The sequence below is a fragment of the Rhinopithecus roxellana genome, chromosome 4, assembly GCF_007565055.1.
Source record: "Rhinopithecus roxellana isolate Shanxi Qingling chromosome 4, ASM756505v1, whole genome shotgun sequence".
Lineage (NCBI taxonomy): Eukaryota > Metazoa > Chordata > Mammalia > Primates > Cercopithecidae > Rhinopithecus > Rhinopithecus roxellana.
In genome coordinates this window covers 119,771,537-119,786,109 of record NC_044552.1, presented here as the reverse complement: position 1 = coordinate 119,786,109, position 14,573 = coordinate 119,771,537, and the positions used below count along the sequence as shown (strand labels likewise).

The 14,573-nt window shown below is 36.8% G+C and overlaps 1 protein-coding gene and 1 pseudogene across 3 annotated transcripts in view; one reads left to right on the top strand and one right to left on the bottom strand.

Annotated features, from left to right (window-relative positions):
- MAP7 (microtubule associated protein 7) overlaps window positions 1–14,573 on the bottom strand; it is a 210,459-nt gene that overhangs the window by 130,930 nt on the left and 64,956 nt on the right. The window lies entirely within an intron of this gene.
- Window positions 12,192–12,640, top strand: LOC104675010 (annotated as a pseudogene). Its single transcript, XR_749714.2, has one exon. The product of XR_749714.2 is annotated as a 60S ribosomal protein L34 pseudogene (transcript).

Below are 14,573 nucleotides of genomic sequence, written 5' to 3'. Positions count from 1 at the left end.
ATGTTGCCAGTAGTACTGTAGATTCTCTAACAAAAGCATCTCTACTGAAAACAGTTACATAAACTCTCAGATTAGAGCTCTTACTATTACCTACTGAGAGCAGATCAGCCTTCTTGATGTGTTGATCTTTAAACTTTCTTTTTTTTTTTTTTTTTTTTGAGACGGAGTCTCGCTCTGTCACCCAGGCTGGAGTGCAGTGGCCGGATCTCAGCTCACTGCAAGCTCCCCTCCCGGGTTTACGCCATTCTCCTGCCTCAGCCTCCCGAGTAGCTGGGACTACAGGCGCCCGCCACCATGCCCAGCTAGTTTTTTGTATTTTTTAGTAGAGACGGGGTTTCACCGTGTTAGCCAAGATGGTCTCGATCTCCTGACCTCGTGATCCGCCCGTCTCGGCCTCCCAAAGTGCTGGGATTACAGGCTTGAGCCACCGCGCCCGGCCTAAACTTTCTTTTAAATATAATAAACATACTGCTAAACAACATCGTGTTCAACCTCCTGTGATTTAAATAATCTGCTACAAAGTTAATATGCCAGAGTTTTAGTATCAAAAATTATAATCAGTTATGAAAGGTATATGAGAAAGTTGGTTTAGTTAATTTTTATTTTTATTTTTTCAGGATGGAGGAATCTTTTATTTTTTTATGCTTTGACAAAGAGGTTTTCAATACACAATCTTCCCAATGGAGAAGAGAGAACATGAAAATCAGCCTTTAGCCATCATCAGCAGCTCTACTTGGGGCCTAGGATCCTCCTTGCCCACGTGGCAGTGAAGGGGGTATACGTCCGTTCCTTTATGAGCGCAGTCTGCTGTTTCTTTTCTTTTCTTTCTTTCTTTTTTTTTTTGAGACGGAGTCTCGCTCTGCCGCCCAGGCTGGAGGGCAGTGGCGCGATCTCGGTCCCGGGTTCACGCCATTCTCCTGCCTCAGCCTCCGAAGAAGCTGGGACTACAGGCGCCCGCCACCACGCCCGGCTAATTTATTTTGTATTTTTAGTAGAGACGGGGTTTCACTGTGTTCGCCAGGATGGTCTCGATCTCCTGACCTCGTGATCCGCCCGCCAAGGCCTCCCACAGTGCTGGGATTACAGGCGTGAGCCACCGCGCCCGGCCAGTCTGCTGCTTCTTGATGGTACTTATGTTTCATCATTTTCTGCTGAAACATACATTCTACGAAACCATCAAATTGTATCTTGTATTCTTTCTCTGCCTAGATACTACCAATTCCACATGTACATTCTTTTTTGAAAGCATAGCATTGAGCAGAAAGTTTGTGGGGCAGTTCAGCATGGACTGTTTTCCAGTGATCTTTGTTATGGTCCAGTCTTTTCTGCACATCAAATAAATGTAACCTGTCTTGCACAGTGCCCTTGTCTCCTCCCTAGCCTGGCTTAACTTACTTGAGTGTGCACTATGCAAAGGGATCCTGCTTTGCTTTTGACACTAGGACCCATGTAACATGGGGCATGTCATTTATTCTCAACAGCTGTGCTGTCCAGTAGGGTAGCCTCCAGCCACATGTGCCTATTTAAATTTAAACTAATTAAAAATTCAGTTTCTTAGTTGCAGTAGCCACAGTTTAGATAATTTCTAAAGTACCTTCTAGAATTAAATTCTAATGATTTTTGTGGCTTTGAAGCTCTTTTTAAGGTGCTTTCTCTGAAAACTTTACAAAAATACAACTACAAACATTTTAACTCATTAAATAATAGAATTTCAAAAAAGTTTAAGATCACCTTCATTTATTTCCTAATTTTTTTTACATAGAAAAAGTTGAAATAGAGGATATAAGAGATTTGTTCAAGTTCATATGACTAGTAAATGGATAAGCAGAACCAGAACATATAATTCTTAATCTATGACACCTGCTCCAGGATTTCTACTGTGTAACAGAGAAAAGGAATCAGTTATACTAAAAGCAAAGACCAGTTAGTGTATGCATACATTTTAGCTGTGTATGTGTCGTATGTGTGTGTGTGTGTGTGTGTGTGTGTGTGTGTGTATATACATACAAGTCTGAGACAATTTGAGCATCAAAATATGTAATTAGCAAAAAGAATTATAACCCATAGAATAAATATTCACAAGTCTACACTGATATAAACAAGAGAGAAATTAGACCTCTTCTTTTTGGTAGAAAGTGAACTAATAAATGTAAAAGGAATTAATTTTTTAAAATCACTATTTGGCAACCAATATAAATACTAACTGATTCAGGCAAGAATCTTTAAGGCTAAAATTAACGGATAAATATATAAGAAAGAACAGAATATTTACATGGTCTCAAAAGAACTCCTCACAAGATACTTACTAATTGAAAAGGAAAAATTGGTAACTTGATAGTGGAGAAACCTAGCAGATACCACCTCAAACACATGATGGAGGTTAAAGCTGGAACAAATCAACATGTGCCTCTTGATGTGATACATGGAGAACAAAAAATCACTTCTGTGGCATTCAGGCAAAAAATATATTACCTCAGTCTAATCATAAGGAAATATCAGGCAAATCCAAATTGAGAGACTGTCCTACAAAATAACTGCCCTTGAATGCTTCAAAAATGTAATATTATGAACTACAAAGACAGACACAGAGGAAGTAATAAAGATTAAAGAGACATAACAGCACAATACATAATCTTGATTTTCATTTGTTAGAAAATATATTATTGGGACAAATGATGACATATTTATAAGGTCTACAGATTAGACAACAGAAACCCCCAAAAGAGGAGTAACTAAACTTCTATCGGACAAAAACAGATTTCAAGTCAAAAACTATAAAAAGAGACAAAGAAGGTCATTATTTAATGATAAAGGAGTCAATTCATTAAGAGGATATAACAACTGCAAATATATAGGCACCCAACACTGGAGCACTCAGAAATATAAAGCAAATGTTAGAACTAAAGAGAGAGAATGACACCATTACAATAATAGCTGGAAACTTCAACACCACACTTTCAGCACTGGATAGATCACTCACACAGAAAATCAACAAACATCACACTCAATCTGCACTATAGATCAAATTGATCTAACAGGTATTTATAGGACATTTCACCCAACAGCTGTAGAATACACATTCTTCTCCTCAGCACATGGATCATTCTCAAGGCTAGAACATATGTTAGGCCACAAAACAAGTATTTTAAAATTCAAAAATAATGAAATAATATCAAGGACCTTCTCTGATCACAATAGAATAAAACTAGAAATCAACAAGAAGAATTTTGAAAATTACACAAATGCATGGAAATTAAACAATATGCTCTTGAATAACCAGTGGGTCAATGAAGTAACAAATTTCTTGTAACAAATGAAAATGCAAACACATTATACCAAAACCTATGGGATACAGTGAAAACAGTACTAAAAGGAAAGTTCATAGCACTAAGTGCCTACATCAAAAAAGTTGAAAACGTCAAACAAGTAACCTAACGACATTGTACAGAACAAGAATAGCAAGAGCAAACCAAACACAAGATTAGTAGAAGAAAAGAACTTAGGGCATAAATAAATCAAATCGGCCAGGCATAGTGGCTCAGGTCTACAATCCCACCATTTTGGGAGGCCAAGGTGGGAGGATGGATTGAGGTCAAGAGTTCAAGACGAGCTTGGCCAAGACAGCAAGACCCTGTCTGTACCAAAAACAAAAACAAACAAAAAAACAAACCAAACAAAAACAGAAACATAACATATTTTAAAAAATACAAAAGATTAACAAAATGAAGCACTGGTTTTTTGAAAAGATAAACAAAATCAACAAAACATTTGCCAGAACAAGTAAGAAAAAAAGAGACATAATGCAAATAAAATCAAAAATGAAAAAGGAAGCATTACAACCAATATTGCAGAAATTCAAAGGCTCATTAGAGGCTACTATGAGCAACTATATACCAATAATATACCTAGAAGAAATGGATAACTTCCTAGACACACAAACTTACCAAACTTGAACCATGAAGAAATCCAAAACCTGAAGAGACCAATAACAAGTAGTGAGATCAAAGCAACAGTAAAAAGTTTCCCAGCAAAGAAAAGCCAAGGACTCCATGGCTTCACTGCTGAATTTTACTTAATATTTAAAGAAGAACTAATGCTAATCCTACTCAAATTATTCCAGAAAAAAAAAGTGGAGGAGGGAGTACTTCCAAAGTCATTCTAAGAGGCATGATACCAAAATCAAACAAACAAACAAACAAACAAACAAAAAAAAAAAAAAGAAAGAAAGAAGGAAATGAAGAAAGGAAGAAAGAGGAAAAAAAAGAAAGAAAACAAACTACGGGCCAAGATCCCTGATAAGCATTGACACAAAAATCCTCAACAAAATACTAGCAAACCAAATTCAACAACACATTAAAAAGATCATTCATCATGACCCAGTGGGATTTATCCCAGGAATGCAAGGATGGTTCAACATATGAAAAAATCAGTGTGATACATCATATCAATGGAATAAAAAAAACACACAATTATTTCAAGTGATGCTGAAAAAGCATTTGATAAAGGTCAACATCCCTTCATGATAAAACTCCTCAAAAACTGGGAATAGAAGAAACATACCTCAACATAATAAAAGCCATATAAGGCAGATCCACAGCTAGTATCATATTGAATGAGGAAAAACTGAAAGCCTTTCCTTTAAGATCTGGCACAAGACAAGAATGTCCACTTTCACCACTGTCATTCAACATAGTACTGGCAATCCTAGCTAGAGTAATCAGACAAGAGAAAGAAATAAAGTGCATCCAAATTGAAAAGGAATAAGTCAAATTATTTTTGTTTGCAGATGATATGACGTTATATTTGGAGATGCCTAAAGATGTCACCAAAATACTATTATAACTGATAAACAAATTTGGTAAAGTTGCAGGATACAAAATCAACAGACAAAAATCAGTAACATTTCTATATGCCAACAGCAAACAGTCAAAATCAAGAAAGTAATCCCATTTACAATAGCTACAAATAAAATACCCAGAAATACACTTAATGAAAAAAGTGAAAGATATCTTCAAGTAAAACTGTGAAACAATGATGCAAGAAATTGAAGGGGACACACAAAACAAGAAAGATCGGAAAGATGTTCATAGATGTGAAAAATCAATATTGTTAAAATGTTAGAATGTCCATAGTACCCAGATTCAATGCAATCTCTATCAAAATACCAATGACATTCTTCATAGAAACAATCTTAAAATTTATTTGGAACCACAAAAGACCCCAATAACCAAAGCTATCCTAAGCAAAAAGAACAAAATTGGAGGAATCACATTACTCGACTTAAATTATACTGCAGAGTCATAGTAACCAAAATATCATGGTTCTGGCATAAAAATTGTTCTGACACACAGAACAATGGAACAGAATAGATATCCCAATAATAAATCCATACATCTACAGTAAATGCATTTTCAACAAAAGTGCCAAGAATATAAACTGGCAAAAGGACAGTGTCTTCAACATATGGTGCTGGAAAAACTGGATATACATATGCAGAAGAATGAAACTAGACCTCTATCTCTTGCCATGTACAAAAATCAAATCAAAATGGATTAAATACTTACATCTAATACTTCAAACTATGAAATTACTAAAAGAAAACATTGGGGAAACTCCCCAGAATATTGGTCTGGGCAAAGATTTCTTGAGTAATACCCACAGGCACAGGCAACCAAAGCAAAAATGGACAAATGGGATCACTTCATGTTAAAAAGCTTTTCACAGGAAAAGAAATAATCAACAAAGTGAAGAGACAACCCACAGAATGGAAGAAAATATTTGCAAACTATTCATTTGACAAGGGAATAATAATGAATATACAAGGAGCTCAAACAGCTCTATAGGAAACTATCTAATGATCTGATTTTGAAATGGGCAAAAGGTCTACATAAACAGTTCTCAAAAGAATACATACAAATGTCAAATAGGTATATGAAAAGGTGCTCACCATCATTGATTATCAGAGAAATGCAAATCAAAACTACAATGAAATATCCCCTCACCCCAGTTAAAATGGCTTTTATCCAAAAGTCAGGTAATAACAAATGCTGGTGAGGATGTGGAGAAAAGGAAACCCTTGTACAATGCTGGTGGGAATGTTAATTAGTACAACCACTATGGAGAATAGTATGAAGGTTCTATAAAAACCTGAAAATAGAACTATCATATGATCCAGGAATACCACTGCTAGGTATATACTCAGAAGAAAGGAAATCAAATGTATCAGAGATATCTGCACTATTATATTTATTACAGCACTAGTTACAACAGTCAAGATTTGGAAGCAACCTCAGTGTCAAACAACAGACAAATGAATAAAGAAGATGTGATATAAATGCAAAATGGAGAACAATTCAGCCATAAAAAAGAATGAGATCTTGCTATTTGCAACAACATGGATGGAAATGAAAGAAATTAAGTGAAATAAGCCAGGGACAAAGACAGACTTTGTGTGTTCTCATTTGTGGGAGCTAAACATTAAAACAACTGAACTCATAGAGATAAATGGTAGAATGATGGTTATCAGCAGCTGGGAAAAGTAGTGTGGGTAGTGGTGGGGATGGAGGGAGTAGGGATGGTTAACGGTACAGAAAAATAACTAGAATAAGATCTAGTATTTGATAGCACAACAGGTTGACTACAGTCAACAATTTATTGTACATTTAAAAATAACCAAAAGAATATAATTGGATTGTTTGTAACACAAAGAAAGAATAAATGCTTGTGGTGACGAATACCCCATTTACTCTGATGTGATTATGTATTATATGCCTGTATCAAAATATTTCACATACCCCATAAATACATATAGCTACTAGGGACCCACAACAAAAATTGTTTTAAATTATTAACATTTGAAAAATCCAAGTGAAGGGTACATGGGAATTCTTTGTACTATTCTTGCAACTTTTCAGTTTTTCTGTAGGTCTGACATGTATGTGAAAGATTTTTAAAAGATTTACATTAGAGAAATGTAAATTAAAACCGCAATGAGATACTACCTCACACCAGTCAGAAAGGCTCTTATTAAAACGTCAAAAAATAACAGATCTGGTTAGGTTGCAGAGAAAAGGCAACACTTACACATTGCTGGTGAGAATGTAAATTAGTCACAGTGGAAAGCAGTTTGGTGATTTATCAAAGACCTTGAAATAGCAGTATCATTTGACCCAACAATCCCATTATTGGGTGTATACCCAAAGAAATATAAATCATTCTACCATAAAGACACATACAGCTGGGTGTGGTGGCTCACGCCTGTAATCCCAGCACTCTGGGAGGTCGAGGTGGGTGGATCACCTGAGGTCAGCAGTTCGAGACCAGCCTGGACAACATGGTGAAACCCCGTCTCTACTAAAAATACAAAAATATTAGCTGGGTGTGGTGGCACATGCCTGTAATCCCAGCTACTTAGGAGGCTGAGGCAGGAGAATCACTTGAACCTGGGAGGCAGGGGTTGCAGTGAGCCGAGATCATGCCACACTTCAGCCTGGGTAACAGAGGGAGGCTCCATCTCAAAAAGGCACATGCACATGTTCATCACAGCACTATTCATAATAGCAAAGATATGGAATCAACCTAGATGCCCATCAATGGTAGGCAAGATAAAGAAAATGTGGTACATATATACCATGGAATACTACGCAGCCATAAAAAAGAACAGCATCATGTCCTCTGCAGCAACATGGATGAAGATGGAGGCAGTTATCCTAAGTGAACTAATGCAGGAACAGAAAACCAAATAATGCATGTTCTCACTCACATTGAGTACACATGAACACCAAGAAGGGAACAACAGACACCAGGGCCTTCTTGAGGGTGAAGGGCGGGAGGGGGGTGAGGACTAAAAAAACTACCTGTTGGGTACCATGCTTTATTACCTGGTGACAAAATAATCTATAAACCAAACCCTGGCAACACATTATTTATCTATATAACAAACCTGCACATGTACCCCTGATATAAAAGTATTTTAAAAATTAAATTAAATTTAAAAATATTTAAACCAAGGCCACCAAATCCCTATTATTGATAGAAAAATGAATGCAACATTTGGCTCCTTTATACTCACAGGAACATTAGTTAAAATGGAAAAAAATTGAACGTAAAACACACCAAAACAACAACAACAAAAAGTTTTTCTAAAAATACACTAACATTTTCTCCAAAGCAAAAGATACAAAAAGAAAGTAAACTCCTTCCCTACTCCCTTCTCCATTTCTATTACAACTGTATTGCTCTAAACTTCAGAGGAAATACGAAAATGGATTCTTTTACATAGTGGCCTACCTTCAGATATTTTTAACCTTTTTTCAAGAGAAAAAAAAAATCAATTTGATTTGATCAGATGAAATAAACTGTCAGATGCCTAATTTAAAACTGGCCAGAGCAGAGCTTGCAGTGAGCTGAGATCCGGCCACTGCACTCCAGCCTGGGCGACAGAGCAAGATTCTGTCTCAAAAAAAAAAAAAAAAAAAAAAAAAAAAAAACATGGCAAGAAATAAATATGAAAATTGAGCAAAGAGCAATTTGAAGGTGAAACTTGCTGGCTCTGTGTAGCAAAGGGTAATAGAATCTCTTATCTAGAGCAGCGGGTGCTGAGCTGGGGGAATTTCTGGGAGCAATTTCATGAGACCATGCATCAATTGACTTGAGATTCTTTTTCTTGGCTCAAGCGAAGCCCTGAAATATCAATCTCAAGTGAGTCCAGGATTCCCCTTCTAGGGCCAGGACAGACCTCACATTGAGCAGCTTGAGCCCAATTAAAAACTGGCACTATTCTTAAACACAAAAGCAAAAAGAAATATTTCTCATACTTTTTCTCCTAAAGTAAAACAAAAGCTAACTAAACATTCTCTTATTAAAGAGTAAAGTATAATAATTTTGAATCATGGAGTAAAGGCTTCTTTAGTTGGATCCTGGCATAACAGCATCATTATTGTTGTGAGGGCCATTTGCAATGGAAGAAAAGAGTCTCATTTCTCTTTGCCCATGGTCATTCTGGTATGATGTAGATGTATTTATTTAACGCTTTCTTTGCCACCTAAATTATTAAACTCTTAGACAATAAGTAGAATTCTTCAACTTTCTTCACCAATATCTTGCACAACAGAATTTGGGGTTGCAAAGTCATTTTCTTAATCAATTGAGGGTTGTTTTCTGTACCTGAATATGGATATTTGTTCAATGATTCTTAAACTGTCAATCACAATGTTGTGATTGTGATTTTTTTTTTTTCTTTTTAGACAAAGTCCTCACTCTGCCACCCAGGTTGGAGTGGAGGGGTGTTATCATAGCTCACAGCAGCCTCAAACTCCCAGGCTCAAGTGATCCTCCTGTCTCAGCCTCCCAGTTAGGATTACAGGAGAGTACCCGGCTAGGTAATTTTTATTTTATTTGTAGAGCAAGGGTCTCACTACGTTTCCCAACCTGGTCTTGAACTCCTGGCCTCAAGTGATCTCCAGCCTTAGCCTCCTAAAGTGCTGGGATTACAGGCATGAGCCACTGTGCCCAGACCCATATTCAATGATTCTTAAACTGTGAATCATAACATTAATATTCTTAATCACTTATTCCAAAGCTTCTACTGTAGCACAGGATTTACCAAGTGTGTCCTCTGAGTGGTACTTTCTTCCAAAATGGAAGGTTCTGATATTAAATGTATTTGAAAAATGGTATGAATTGTGTCTCTTCTTTTAGAGCATTATAACACATATATTAAATGTCTTGAGGAATCTTACAGTAAAGCAAACAACTCAATAAGGTCTCTAAATTTACTTGACTGAGGATGTTCCTTTTCCTCAATATTTATTAATCTAGGTGTAGTTCTGGGATACACTTTACAAATGTCATTACATTATGTTTGTTAGTTTTATTATTGCAGGATTGTCTTTAAAAGATATAGTTACATGATATTGTTTCGACATGACATTCCCATAAAATGAATACCATGTGGCAGTAAATTCTCTTTGTAAATCAAATGTACCAGGATAAGCACATTAATTGGAAATTTAGGGGAAATCAAATTTAGAGGGTCACCTGATTGCCTTAGTAGAAGGTAACTAAATTGGATCACTTAATGATCAATTCCACTTCAGATTTTTTAATGCTTTAAATAGAACCCATAATGCATTTTCACAGATGGCAAAAATAGATATTAAGCTCCATTAGCAGGCTCCACAAGTCTGATGTGGACAAACATTTTTTTCTCTTCCTAACCTTGTGAAACATCAAGTACATCTAATGGACCAATTAGAGTATAAACCATCACAGCCTGCTTGCTGCTGTATCTACACAAACTGTTGTAAGAACAAGTCCAACTGATTGCAAATGAAAATTCTCTAAATCCTAGATATAGGAAGAACTAGAGCAGCTATCTGCTCAGTTCACTAAAGTCAATGCAAAAATCTAGGAACTATATATTTGAATAAAAGTGACGTGGGGAGGGGAAAGAAAGGCAAAAAATCCTTAATGAAGAACTACTTTATGTGCCTGGCAAAATCATGAACACCAGAATGAAGGCTCCTTCCTTGGCAAAAGCAAGAACAGGACAGAAGGCTACCACATATAAGATGAAGGCTCCCTGCAAACAGGAGAGTTGCAGGTGTGATAGCTAGAAGTATCTTTCACAGTCCTTTAAGTCTCTAAATAATGTCAGTGTATCAACTGTTTTCAAATTACATTCTCTGTATATAATTTCACTAATAGCAACCATATAGGATGCATCTGTAACTTTCCTCAATTCTAATTTTCATAGGCAGAAGAGACACTGACAACAATAGCCCCACAATCTGAGAGTCACAGCAGACTGACCTAGTTAGATTCTACAGGCTGAGTGCATCTGAGCTGGCTTAATCCTGGCCTAGCTTTGAGGCTGTGGTTATGCCCCAGAGCTCAGACCTTAGGGTTCACTGGGTCTTGTGAATTTACAGTTTATAGGTCACTTGGGTATTTGAAACCATTTTGGTGCGGATCTGATGGAACCACCTAAGGCTATCCCAAAATCAACTCTCTGTAGTAGGAAGATTTCTGAACCCATCATTCTCAAAACAACAATTTAAATAAACAAAGCCGATAATTACATCAAATGGCAAATGTCAAAATGAAAAAGTATCTATAACATATTTGACAAGAAAAAGGTAAGTACACTTTATTTATAAAAACTGAAACATCCCAGTGAAAATGTCAGAATATGTAATTGACAAAAGAAAGGAAAATGCTAACAAGTATATAAAAATGTGTAACATCACCAATAATCAAAGAAATGCAAACTAAAACATAAACCACCTATGGAAGGGGCAGGATAGAAAAATCAAAAACATAAAATAAACCACGATTTCTTTGCCCATGACATTGACAAGTGGTGGGGAGAGGTGGAAAAGTATGTTTGAATCCTTAATGAAGAAATCCTAAATAAAGGATACCCATCTTAACTATTGCAGAAGAATGTTTCAAAAATGCTTCTGATTTAAATTGTAAAGAAAATGGGTTGTAAAATCGCATATGTAATGATATACCACATTTGTAAACACACACATACGTTAGGGTTTATTAAGACCAGAATAATAAATACCAAAATGTTAACATAGTTATACAGAGATGGTAGGGATTATAGATGATTTAGAAACAATTTAAATTTTTTTACTTTCTAAATAAATATGGTCAGGTGCAGTGGCTCACACCTGTAATCCCAGCACGTTGGGAGACCAAGGTGGAAGGATTGCTTGAGGCCAGGAATTTGAGAGCAACTTGGGTAACATAGCGAGATCCCGTTTCTACAAAAATTAAAAAAAAAAAAAAAAAAAAAAAAAATTAGCCAGGCATGGTGGTGTGTGCCTGTAGTCCCAGATATTCAAGAGGCTAAGCAGGGAGGATTGCTTGAGCCCAGGAGTTCAAGGCTGCAGTGAGCTATGAGTGTGTGACTGTGCTCCCATCTGGGCGACAGAGCATGACTCGATCTCCAGAAAAAAAAAAAAAAAATTGTATTTTTCTCATCAGAAAAATGCATGTTACATTCACAAAATTTAGGCAATAACAAGTGAGAGATGTCTAGAGGCGATTTCTGTTCACAATTTTCTGTGTTCCAGTTGTTAATGATGGCACAAAAGATGCTTGAAGTTGGACCATTAACATGGGCACGCACTTCATACGCAATATAGAGCGGAAAGTCCTCTGTTAAGAGTCATGCTGCTCTTCCGGGGACGTTGTCTGCAGGCACTCAGAATGGTCCAGCGTTTGACATACCGACGTAGGCTTTCCTACAATACAGCCTCTAACAAAACTAGGCTGTCCCAAACCCCTGGTAATAGAATTGTTTACCTTTATACCAAGAAGGTTGGGAAAGCACCAAAATCTGCATGTGGTGTGTGCCCAGGCAGACTTCGAGGGGTTCGTGCTGTAAGACCTAAAGTTCTTATGAGATTGTCCAAAACAAAGAAACATGTCAGCAGGGCCTATGGTGGTTCCATGTGTGCTAAATGTGTTCGTGACAGGATCAAGCGTGCTTTCCTTATTGAGGAGCAGAAAATCGTTGTGAAAGTGTTGAAGGCACAAGCACAGAGTCAGAAAGCTAAATAAAAAAATGAAACTTTTTTGAGTAATAAAAATGAAAAGACTTGCTGTAAAAAAAAAAAAAAAAAAAGAGTCATGCTTATTCTGGGAAAAAGCCTCTCAAAAAATTTCGAAAGGACAGTATTATTGCAAAAGGGCAGCTTGTGTTTTATTTACTTTCACATTATGTTCATATTTAGCTAATTGTAACATCTTACAAAAGGCAAATTTCTATAACAATTTTCTTTCCAAAGTCACTTTTTAAAGTTTTAAATAGTTTCCAGATAATATTCTTGTACAAGCTTTTCCAGTTTTGGGAAAAACCATTTGCTAAGTATTAACTTCTCTCACATTTTTATTCACTTTTTAAAGTTTTATGATAGTAGTGACACTATCTTGGCATTCTTTTCACAAAGCTTTTTTTGGGTATCAATTGTAGCAGAAGAAAACAATATGTTTAAGAGAATATGCTCCAAGAAAAAACTTATCACACAAAATTCTACTTTTGTTTATAAAATAAAAAATAATAGTGTCTCCTCCACTAAAGCAGCAAAATACGGATTCTTGCTATTTGCCATGCTAGGTACTTTTTTTTTTTTTTTTTTTTTTTTTTTTTTTGAGACGGAGTCTTGCTCTGTCACCAGGCTGGAGTGCGGTGGTACGATCTCTGCTCACTGCAACCTCTGCCTCCCGGGTTCAAGTGATTCTCCTGCCTCAACCTCCTGAGTAGCTAGGACTACAGGTGTGCACCACCATGCCCAGCTAATTTTTAGTAGAGATGGGGTTTCACCATGTTGGCCAGGATGGTATCGATCTCTTGACCTCGTGATCCACCCGCCTTGGTCTCCCAAAATGTTGGGATTACAGGCGTGAGCCACCACGCCCGGCCACTAGGTACTTCTTAATAAAGTTCTTAGATGCAATGAGAAATAACTAATAGCACATTATAGGAAATACATGCAAGTCATCATTAGGAATCTTAAAATTTTAGGCATAATCTGTCAATCCCCAAATAGACAATGCTTACCTTCACCATCCCTCTTTTTTGCAGTGTTTTTACCAATTTCTGATTTTTATTATTTTAAAAATGTATTTTTTAGGGACAGTGGTTTCACTATGTTGCCTAGGCTAGCCTCAAATTCCTGAGCTCAAGTAATCCTCCCAAGTAGCTGAGACTACAGCGGTGCCCCACCACATCCAGCTCCAATTTCCGGTTTTAATAGGCACAGAAAGAGTCCAATAGGTGCTAATCTCCTTGAAAAACACTGCAAGCCATTTCAAATAAGGACATATCTCTACCTTCCAAGAGTAGACTAGCTGTATTTTTTTAAATAAGATTTCATAATTCACCTTGCCATCTGTGGGGGGAAGGGGGACCAACGCATGTTGTACCGACAGGTAAGGAATTGTATACATTCACTTATATCCTGAAAAACAACTCATGAAAATCCTCAGCTAGAAAAAAAGTATGTTTCTTTTGTTATTAAGCAGTAAATACTTCATTAATATCTGTCCTTTTATCCCCAACATTAATGATTCCTTTTTTTCTTTTCCATTCTTGTCTAGGCCTATAACTTTGTCTTACCTCTTCCTACTGTTTAGTTTATTTGGCAACAATATACCATAGGAAATTCTTACCTCATTACAATGCTCTGCAACATCAGGTTTCTTTCTTTCTTTCTTTCTTTTTGAGACAGAATCTTGCTCTGTCACTCAGGCTGGAGTGCAGTGGCGCAATCTGAGCTCATTGCAACCTTTGCTTTCTGGGTTCAAGTGAGTCTTGTGTCTCAGTCTCCTGAGTAGCTGGGACTACAGGCGCATGCCACCACACTCAGCTAATTTTTGTAATTTTCAGTACAGAGTTTCACCATGTTGGCCAGGCTGGTCTTGAACTCCTGACCTCAGGTGATCCACCCACTTCGGCCTCCTAAAGTGCTGGGATTACAGGCATGAGTCACCGCGCCTGGCCTGTAACATCAGGTTTCTTATACTGAGGACCTTGATGATCCTGGAGACAAATTCCC